At 46.4% G+C, this 10,045-nt stretch overlaps 1 non-coding gene across 1 annotated transcript; it reads right to left on the bottom strand.

Annotated features, from left to right (window-relative positions):
- Positions 1-1,631: 1,631 nt before the first annotated feature.
- On the bottom strand, positions 1,632-1,738 carry LOC128097987 (U6 spliceosomal RNA). Its single transcript, XR_008214039.1, has one exon. It is a non-coding gene; the product is annotated as a U6 spliceosomal RNA (small nuclear RNA).
- Positions 1,739-10,045: the final 8,307 nt, after the last annotated feature.

The raw sequence follows: 10,045 nt of genomic DNA, 5'->3' as shown, positions 1-10,045 counted from the left end.
TCTGGCATAAAGGTGTACATGCAGATAGAGCACTTGAATCTTATATATATATATATATATATATATATATATATATATATATATATATATATATATATATATACACACACACACACACACACACACACACACACACACACACACACACACACACACATATATATATATATATATATATATATATATATATATATATATACACATATATATCCAAAGATAATAACATTTGGTTTGGTGCATCAATTAATTAGTTTACTATTTTGTTTTGTTTTGTTTTTGAGACAGAGTTTTGCTATGCTGTTTGGTATGTGTGTGTGATAGCATGCTGTGTGTGCATGCCTGTGGAAGTCAGAAGAGGGTGTTGGATCTCCTGGAGCTGAAGTTACCAGTTTCCATTCCAAGATGGGTACGGGGAACTGAACTCAGGTCCTGAATGGAGGTCAGAGAACAGTGTGCAGGAGCCAGTTCTCTCCTTTCACCATATGGGCCCTGGGGATCAAACTCGGGTACTAAAGCTTGATAGCGGGCTCCTTTACCCGCAGAGCCATCTCAGTGGCCCTCCTTTGTTTTCCTATTATCAATTATTGTTGTATTGACAGGAGCTCCTTATATACCCCAGGCTGGCCTCGAACCCAGGATCTTCCTGTCTCAGGGATTGTAGGTGTATACCACTAGCCTGGAATTACCAGAGCTCCTGATGTTCTTCACTTGTAGGTGGTGTGAACCCTGCATAGGTCCTGTACTGCGTTCACTTCTCCTAGCCCACCTGAAGTAACTTAGCCTGATAGTTTGACATTGGCCATGAATACTGGAGAATTCTACAAACCTTGTCCTTCTGGAAAGCACCCCTCCCCCACATCATCTGTATGCAGCCACCAGCACACCAGAGAACTCCAAAACCTCACTGTGACTGAGTTTCCCAGCAGCCTGCAGAGTTTCCAGCAGACAGCTGGATTTAGAATGCCCAAAGAAGACTAAAAACATAGCCGAAGCTGACCATGACCAGCTCATCATCCTCTTACCTCCGACTCCTGAGTGTTGGGAATTACAGGCTGTGTGACCACAGCCAGAAACGAGGCATTTCTTACATCTAATTCTGTGGACCAAACTGCATGCTTTCAAGGCATGGTGAGATACACCCCAGCACTTGAAAGGCAGAGGCAAGATGGTTGCTTTAAGTTCAAGGCCAGCTTGATAAGCATAGTCAAGTCTAAGCCAGCCAGGGTTACATAGTAAGACTTTGTCTCAAAAAACCAAGCCGACAAACAAAATGTGTGCTTGTCGCTATAAGTACCTTGTACACACACCCCAGGGCTCATCTTTCTCCTCTCAAAGAGCATGTCCCAGTACCTCACAGAACACACTGCTATCCTTTCTACATGGAGTGAAAATAGGCACTTGGCCCAGCAGTGGTGGTGTGTACCTGTCCTGGAAACCAAAAAAAAAAAAAAAAGGGTTTTGTTTGTTTTCGAGACAGGCTTTCTCTGTGTAGCCCAGCCAGGAACTAGCTCTGTAGACCAGGCTGGTCTGGAACTCACAAAAATCCACCTGCCTCTGCCTCCTGAGTGCTAGGATTAAAGGCGTGCACCCCCACCGCCTGGCTGGCCTTCCAACTCTTTTTAAAAAAAAAAAAACAACCAAAACGCTTCACGAATTTGCGTGTCATCCTTGCACAGGGGCCATGCTAATCTTCTCTGTGTCATTCCAATTTTAGTGTATGTGCTGCCGAAGTGAGCACCCAACTCTTCTTTAGTCTCTGACCAGCTCCTGTGGTCTGTCTCTTTGGTGATGTCCCTGTTTGTTCCTCTGTTTATCTGGTCTCTGTTCCTCATTCTGCATCTTGCCATCTGTTCTGGTAGGATCCTTATGTTCTGAGTCCAGGCCAAGCCTTGGGCATGCGTACTCCTCACCCACAGAAACTGCTCCAGTTACCTCTGCAGGGGAGCTGAGCCATGAGGCAGGCCAAGGGGGTGGATGAAAAGACAGGAAACCTGGAAGGTCTCCACTCTTCCCACCCACCCCATCTTTCCCTAACTGTGAGGGCCCTCTGAGAGGCCTGGAGCTCTAGCCAGGCTCACAACCCCAGGACCAAGGACTAAGTCTGTGTGTCCGACCCTCTGTGCCCTCCCCATTGACCCCCTCCTGCCAAGCTCCCTAAATTTCTCCTCTAGGCTAGTCCACTAGCTGTTACAAAACAGCTGTTTGGGGACTGGGTAGGTCCTTAAGCAAGTGACACCAAACTCAGGACTGCCACTGAGCCTAGTACCCTCTAGGGTCAAAAGACCTGAGGTCTGTGACCTCTGCCCTGGGCCTAGTTTTCATAACCTGGAGTGCAATGTCCAGAGCCAGGACATGGTTCAAAGCATTGAATCTCAGAATTTACCACACAGCCTAGTAACTGGTCCCTGTCACCAGGGCCTGCCTTCAGAGTGGCATGCTCCGGCCCTCCCACTCATATCACCTGACAGGCCCTAGTGGCTTAGGCTACTGTGTGCCAGGCTAGTGTGGTCCAGGGCCAGGTACTCAGCAAGGCCAGGGTCCTACAGCCAATGCTGTACACCGGCTACTACTGAGTCATACCCTAGTCCCTAAGGACTTCTGAAGTACAATTTTAGTCAAATGAGAATAAAAGGTACACATTGCCAGAAGGGAGGTAAACAGGAGGATGTAACGCGAATCGCTAGATGGTCTTATTATTAAAAAACTTAGAGCCAGGTATTGGGGTGAACGGAAAGATCAGAGAAACAGAACAAGCCACATCCAACCTCACCTTGCCAACTTCTCAGCTGATCTTGTTTCCTCAAACTGGAAGCCTCTGAGTCCTCACCCAAATGGATCTCAGCTGAACTGCTGCTCAAAAGCCGAAAAGCTTAAAAAGACCTCTAGTTTCTGGGCCTCACGCCTTATGTACCGTTCTGCTTCCTGCCATCACTTCCTGAGATTAAAGGCGTGTGTCACCATGCCTGACTTCTATGTTTATCTAGTGGCTGTTCTGTTCTCTGACCCCAGGTAAGTTTATTGGGGTGCACAATATATCAGGAGGAGGGGGCAGAGTGAGGACTGGGAGTGGGCAGGGTTGCTTAGTAAGATGTAAGATGCTAGGTCCAGTAAAGTAGGAAAATACTTTTTTTTAACTTTTTTTTTGGGGGAGAGGAATTTATTTACTTAATTTATTTTTACTTTTCAAGAAAGTAGCAAATGATTTTTTTTTTTGAGACAGGATCTCACTGTATACTCCTTTCTGGACCCAGAACTTATAGTGTAGACCAGGCTGGCCTCAAACTCACAGAGATCAGCCTGCCTGTGCCTCCCCAGTTCTAGTATTAAAGGTATGAGGCACCATGCTCAATTTAGATTTTTTTTAGTTCAAGTATGTCCCAGCCCATGGTGGTGCACGCCTCTACATCCGCACTTGTGAAGCTGAGGTGGGAAAATCTAAAATTCATGGCCAGCCTGAGGCACAAGAATCCCTATTTAAAAAATTTTTAAAAAGCCCAGGCATGGTAGTACACACCTTTTATCCTGGCACTCAAGTCTACAAAGTGAATTCCAGATTAGCTAGAGCCACCCAAACTGGCCTTGAATTTGAAATTGTCTTGAAGATTCTCCACAGCCTTCTGAATACCAAGATCACTTCTATGTGCCATCATGTCTGCCTGAGGCATTTGGGGTGTTTTTGTTCATTTTGTTTTTGTTTTTGTTACAGGGCTTCTCTGTGTAGTCCTGGCTGTCCTGGAACTCACTCTGTAGACCAGAAACTTAGAAATCTACCTGGCTTTGCTTCCCGAGTACTGGGATTAAAGGTGTGCACAACCATGGCCTAGCAGAGCACTTACTTTAATGTGTTCAGTTCTGCAGCACTATGGGGAACCCTTAATCCTTTCCATGTTTTTTTTTTCTAGTAGCCATAGGTGTGGACACAGGGAAAGTGTCTAACACTGCTCGCATTGGGGTAAGGACAACTTCAGAGGATCTGTTTTCCTTTATTATTTTCACTTTAATTTTTTTTTATTTTATTTTCAAGTGTATGGATGTTTTTGCCTGCAAGTATGTCTGTACACCACATGCATGCAATACCAGAGGAAGCCAGAAGAGAGCACTGGATCCTCTGGAACTGGAGTTACAGATCATCTGCACTGCCATGTAGGTATAGGGAAAGGAACTCAGGTCCCCTAGAAGCATAGCCAGGACTCTAAACTGCTGAGCCATCTCCCTACCCTTTATTTTATTTATTATTGTGCATGTGTGTACATGAGTGTGCCTGCCATGGCATGTGTGTGGAGGTCAGACGACAACTTACGGAATCCATAGAACTCAGATTGCTGCGTTTCATGGCTCATCTTTACCAGCTGAGCCTTCTCATTGGCTTTATTTCTACTTTAAAAACATTTATTTGTGCCCAGCATGGTGGGACGCACCTTTAATCCCAGCACTTGTGAGGCAAAGGCAGGTGCATCTCTGTGAGGTGAGTTAGGCTAGCCATGGAGTATGACTGTCTCAAAATAATTTTTATTTATTTATTTGTTTGTTTGTTTGTTTACTTACTTACTTACTATGTGTGAGAGAGTACAGGTGCACTACACAGTATGGGATGGAAGTCAGTTTTCGCCCTGCATCTTGCTAAGCTAGGGCCTCTTGTGTTTCTGCTGTTGTGATGTGCTTTCCCGGCTAGCTGGCCTGAAAGCTCCTGGGAAATTGTGTCTCTGCCTCCAGTCTTGCTTAGAAATGACAAGATTACAGATATGCACAGCCGCACTTGGCTTTTTTTGTTTGTTTTGTTTTTTGAGACAGGGTTTCTCTGTGTAGCCCTGACTGTCCTGGAACTCACCCTATAAGCCAGGCTGGCCTTGAACTCAGAGAGATCCGCCTGCCTCTGCCTCCTGAGTGCTGGGATTAAAGGCGTGCGCCACCACCACTCAGCAGCACTGGGCTTTTTATGTGGGTTCTGGGGACGAGAAAGTTGTTCTCTGACCTCCACACAAAGGTCATGGTATGCTCACATGGCTAGAGCTTCGACCTGCTGAGCCGTCTCCCTAACCTGACTTAATTTAACCTCTTTCATAGGAGTAAGCATTACTTCAGATTGGGGTGGAGCCTGGAAACTTTCTTACCGCAGCTTCCTCCCTATCCTCCTGCCTCCAGTCTGGCCACCTCCGGTCCACACTGGCTTCGACCTCTCCTTCCCCGTGGTCAGTGTTTTACAGCAGTAGTTTTCATGCGGGAGAGAAAGCAGGCGTCCTGACTTACCATGACGCCTGCCTCACTCCTACGATACATGCAACACCTTCCCCTTCTTCACGGTGCACAGCAGGAACTCCAGCAGCCCGAGTGTTCTACAGCCTCTTCTGGCTTCCACTGTGTTGCTCCTGTTGCTCTGTCTGTCCTTACTGCACACGGACAGAGCCTACTGCATGCCAACACTGGGCTGGGAAGGACGCTGTGGAGTTCCAGGCTGGATCAGTTAGGCTGCTATGACTCACATTCTGGCAGAGGAGCCTTGCAAGGCAAACAGTGACAAGGAGGTGCTTGTGGTCCTAGGGTGATCCGGAATGCTGGGGTCAAAAGGAGCCTCCTAGAGAAGAAGGCTGAATTAAGATTTGAACCAACCACCAGGGGACAGGCAGGTAGTGTCCCCGACACACAGACAGATCATCAAAGGCCCTGAGACTTGGAGAGGAGTCTTTGTGAGGATGTGCAGTGTGTGCATATGTGTGCAGACACGTGTTGTAGCACGTGTGGAGGTCAGACGACAATTTTAAGTGTCAGTTCTCACTGTTCACCTTGTTTGAGACAGGGTCTCTTCCTTGTTCATTCCCGCACACTCCGGAGTAACTGGCTGGCCGTGAGTCTCCAGGATCTTCCTGTCTGCCTCCAGTCCCACCATAAGAGCGATAGGATTTTAGATGTGTGCTCTATGGTGTCCAGCCTTTGTACGGGTTCTGGGGGTTTGAACTCTGGTATCTGACACTTTCAGGGCAAGTACTTTACCCACAGAGCTGTCTTCCCAGTCCCTGTCCAGGGATCTTGAGTCCAGCGTGGTGGAAACACACAAGGATGAGCATAGAGCCACAGGTAAGAACCCTTCTGGCTGCTACTCCATTGATCCAGCCTTTTCTTCTGAGGGCAATGAGGATTCTGGGAGGAGCCTAAGGAGGGGGCATCCAGGCATCCTGTGGATGTAGTGCAGAGGCTGGACTGGAGAAGCCCCAGTGCTCTTTCTAGAGTGGTAGAAATGATGACAGCCTGGAGTAAGGTGAAGATACCAGAGACAGACTCAGAGCTGAGACAGGAGTGAGGGTGACCCCCCCCCCCCCCAGTCTGGCTTCAGCAGCTAGTGGCTTCTGGTCCTGTTTTCGGGAAAGGGCTTTCTAAGTTCAGACTTGAATTAAGTCCGAACATTCAAGTTAGCCTTTAATCACAGCACTAGGGAGGCAGAGGCAGGCCAATCTCTAAATTCAAGGCTGGCCTGGTCTACATAGTGAGTTCCAGGACAGTCAGGACTACACAGAGAAACCTTGTTTTCAGAAGGGGAGAGGAGACATTCAAGTCCAGACATCCAGCAGGCAGAGATGACCTATTATATGGACTGGGTATTTTTTTGTTGGGGAGGGGAGGCAGTTGAGACAGAGTCTTACTGTGTGGCCCGAAACTCTCTTTACAGACCAAGCTGGCCTTAAACTCACAGAGACCCAACTGCCTCTGCCTCCTGAGTGATGGGACTAAAGGCATGCACCACCACACCTGCCTGGCCTGTTCTTATACAACAGGATTCTATTTGTGGGTTGGCAAGATGGCTCAGCAGATAAAAATGCTTGCTGAGTAAGCCTGGTGACCTCAGTTTGATCTTCAGAACCCATGTAAAGATGAGAAGAAAGAACTTCGCCACGAAGTTGTCTCTGCCCTCCATACATATGTCTTGGCAAATGTGAATGCTCATGTGTGTGCGGCATACATGCACACATGCTCACAGAGTAATAAATAATTTTTATTTTGTTATGTTTTGAGACAGGCTTTCTCTGTGTAGCCTTGGCTGTCCTGGAACTCACTCTGTAGACTGGGCTGGTCTTGAACGCACAAGAGATCTGCCTGCCTCTGCCTCCCGAGTGCTGGAGTTAAAGGTGTATGCCAAGCCGGGCAGTGGTGGCGCACGCCTTTAATCCCAGCACTCGGGAGGCAGAGCCAGGCAGATCTCTGTGAGTTTGAGGCCAGCCTGGGCTACCAAGTGAGTTCCAGGAAAGGCGCAAAGCTACACAGAGAAACCCTGTCTCGAAACCCCCCCCCCAAAAAAAGGTGTATGCCACCACTGCCCAGCTTAATAAATACTTTTTAAATGATTTATTTATTTTTATTTTATGTGCATTGGTGTTTTGCATGCATGTATGTTTGTGTGAGGGTGTCAGATCCCCTGGAAGTAGAGTTATAGGCAGTTTGTAAGCAGCCATGTGGATGCTGAGAATTAAACCCAGGTTCTCTGGAAGAACAGCCAATGCTCTTAACCGCTGAGCCATCTCTCCAGCCCCAGTAAATAGTTTTTTAAGACAAAGTCTCAGCTATATATCCCTGGCTGACCTGAAACTTACAATAACCTTCCTGCCTCTCCCTCCTGAGTGATTAAAGGCATGTGCCACCATGCCCAGCTGTAAAACCTAATTTAAAAGTGGGTAAAGGGGGGCTGGAGAGATGGCTCAGAGGTTAAGAGCACTGACTGCTCTTCCAGAGGTCCTGAGTTCAATTCCCAGCAACCACATGGTGGCTCACAACCATCTGTAATGAGATCTGGTGCCCTCTTCTGGCCTGCAGTCATACATGCTGTATACATAATAAATAAATAAATCTTTAAAAAAAAAAAAAAAAAAGTGGGTAAAGGATTTGACATTTCTCTAAAAAAAACATGATCCACGTGTGCAGGAATAGATGCTGAACATCACCAAATGCAAATAAAAACCACAGTAAAACAAAACACAGTGAGTTGCTTCTTCGTGCTCAATGGGGTATCTGTCAGTGTTTAAAAAAATGTGTTTACAGGGACGTGCAAAGTGCCTTTGCACATCGCCAAAGGAGGAGGATCAAGTGGCACAGCTGTGTGCAGAAAGGTATGGCAGTTCCTCAATACATTAAAAATAGAATTGCCATATGATCTGGCAATTCCACTTTTGGATGTATGCCAAAAGACCTGAAGACCAAGGACTCAAACAGACTTGGATACCCATGTTCACAACAGTGCTGTTCTGAGCAGCCAAAAGGGAGGAGCAATCTTGTCCACAGAGGAAAGGGTAAATAAGATGTTACCTCACATATAACTGAATTCCAGCTGGGCGGTGGTGGCACACACCTTTAATCCCAGCACTCGGGAGGCAGAGGCAGGCGGATCTTTGTGAGTTCGACGCCAGCCTGATCTACAGAGCAAGATCCAGGTCAGGCACCAAAACTACACAGAGAAACCCTGTCTCAAAAAAAACAAAAATAAATAAATAAATAAAATAAAAAAATAAAGTAAGGGAATTCCAACATAAGCTACAATACAGTCAAAGTGTGAGCATATTATCCTAAGTGAAATTAAACAGTCATGAGAAATTGTGTCAATCTACTTGTCTAAGAAGCCAGAGTTGCCAGGTGGTAGGGGTGCGCACACCTTTAATCCCAGCACTTGAGAGGAAGAGGCAGGCAGATCTCTGAGTTCGAGGCCAGCCTGGTCTACAGAGCAAGTTCCAGAACAGCCAGGGCTACACAGTAAAACCCTGTGTTCGAAGAAGAAGAAGAAGAAGAAGAAGAAGAAGAAGAAGAAGAAGAAGAAGAAGAAGAAGAAGAAGAAGAAGAAGGAGAAGAAACCCAGAGTTACCAGGCATGATGGCTCAAGCCTGTGATCCTAGTATTTAGGCAGACTAGTATTTAGTGGATTTAAAGTTGGAGTCTAGCCTAGACTTCATGGAGACCTTGACTTTTAAAAACAGTTCCTCAGAAACAATAAGGGCTAGGAAGACGACTCAGACAGTGAAGCATGAGGTCCTGAACTTAGGTGCCTAGGACCCATGGAAAAGCTGGACATAACGGCAGGGCACACATCTGTAACCTCAAGTTTGGGGGCAGAGATATGAGGAACCCAGGGACTAGCTACCTAGTCTAACTGAAAGGGTGTGCTCTCAGTTACTGGACAGTCTGAAAAATTAAGATGCAGCTGGGTTGGTGGCGCACACCTTTAATCCCAGCTCTGGGGAGGCAGAGGCAGGTGGATCTATGTGAGTTCGAGGCCAGTCTGGTCTACAAAGTGAGATCCAGGACACTCAGGACTGTTACACAAAGAAACCCTGTCTCAAAAAAGCCTCCCCCCCCAAAAAAAATAACTAAATAAAAAATAAAGATACTCCAGGCAGTGGTGGTGCACACCTTTAGTCCCAGCACTTGGGAGGCAGAGGCAGGCGGATCTCAGTGAGTTCAAGACCAGCCTGGTCTACAAAGCGAGTTCCAGGACAGCCAGGAATTTACAGTCTCAAAAAACCAAAAAATAAATAAAATAAAATTAATAAAAATAAAGATACTACTGCCTATCTTTTTAGACAAGTCTTATGTAGCCCAGGCTAGTCTCAAATTTGCCATGTAGCAGAGGATAATCTCAAGTGCTGAGATTATAGGCATGTATTAATTACCATGTCTAGTTTATGTGGTAGCGGGAATCAAACCTAGGGATTCCTAAGCATCCACTCTACCAGCTGAGCTATTTCTCGAGCTCCACCAACATCAAATCAGTCAGGTTTGCTTGCTTGCTTGTTTGTTTGTTTGTTTATGAGACAGGGTTTCTCTATGTAGCTTTGGAGCCTGTCCTGGAACTCACTCTGTAGACCAGGCTGGCCTCGAACTCACAGAGATCCTCCTGCCTCTGCTTCCAGAGGGCTGGGATTAAAGGTATGTGCCACCCAGCTATCAGTCAGGTTTATATAGACACAAAGTAACAGATACAGTTCAATAGATATTTTCAGTTTGGGAATATAGAAAAGTTGGATGGTGGTCATAGTTGCACAACAATATAAATAAATTTAATGCCACCAAA

Source organism: Peromyscus californicus, unplaced genomic scaffold (genome assembly GCF_007827085.1).
Source record: "Peromyscus californicus insignis strain IS unplaced genomic scaffold, ASM782708v3 Scaffold_5__1_contigs__length_169319896, whole genome shotgun sequence".
Lineage (NCBI taxonomy): Eukaryota > Metazoa > Chordata > Mammalia > Rodentia > Cricetidae > Peromyscus > Peromyscus californicus.
This window is presented reverse-complemented; position numbering and strand designations above follow the sequence as displayed.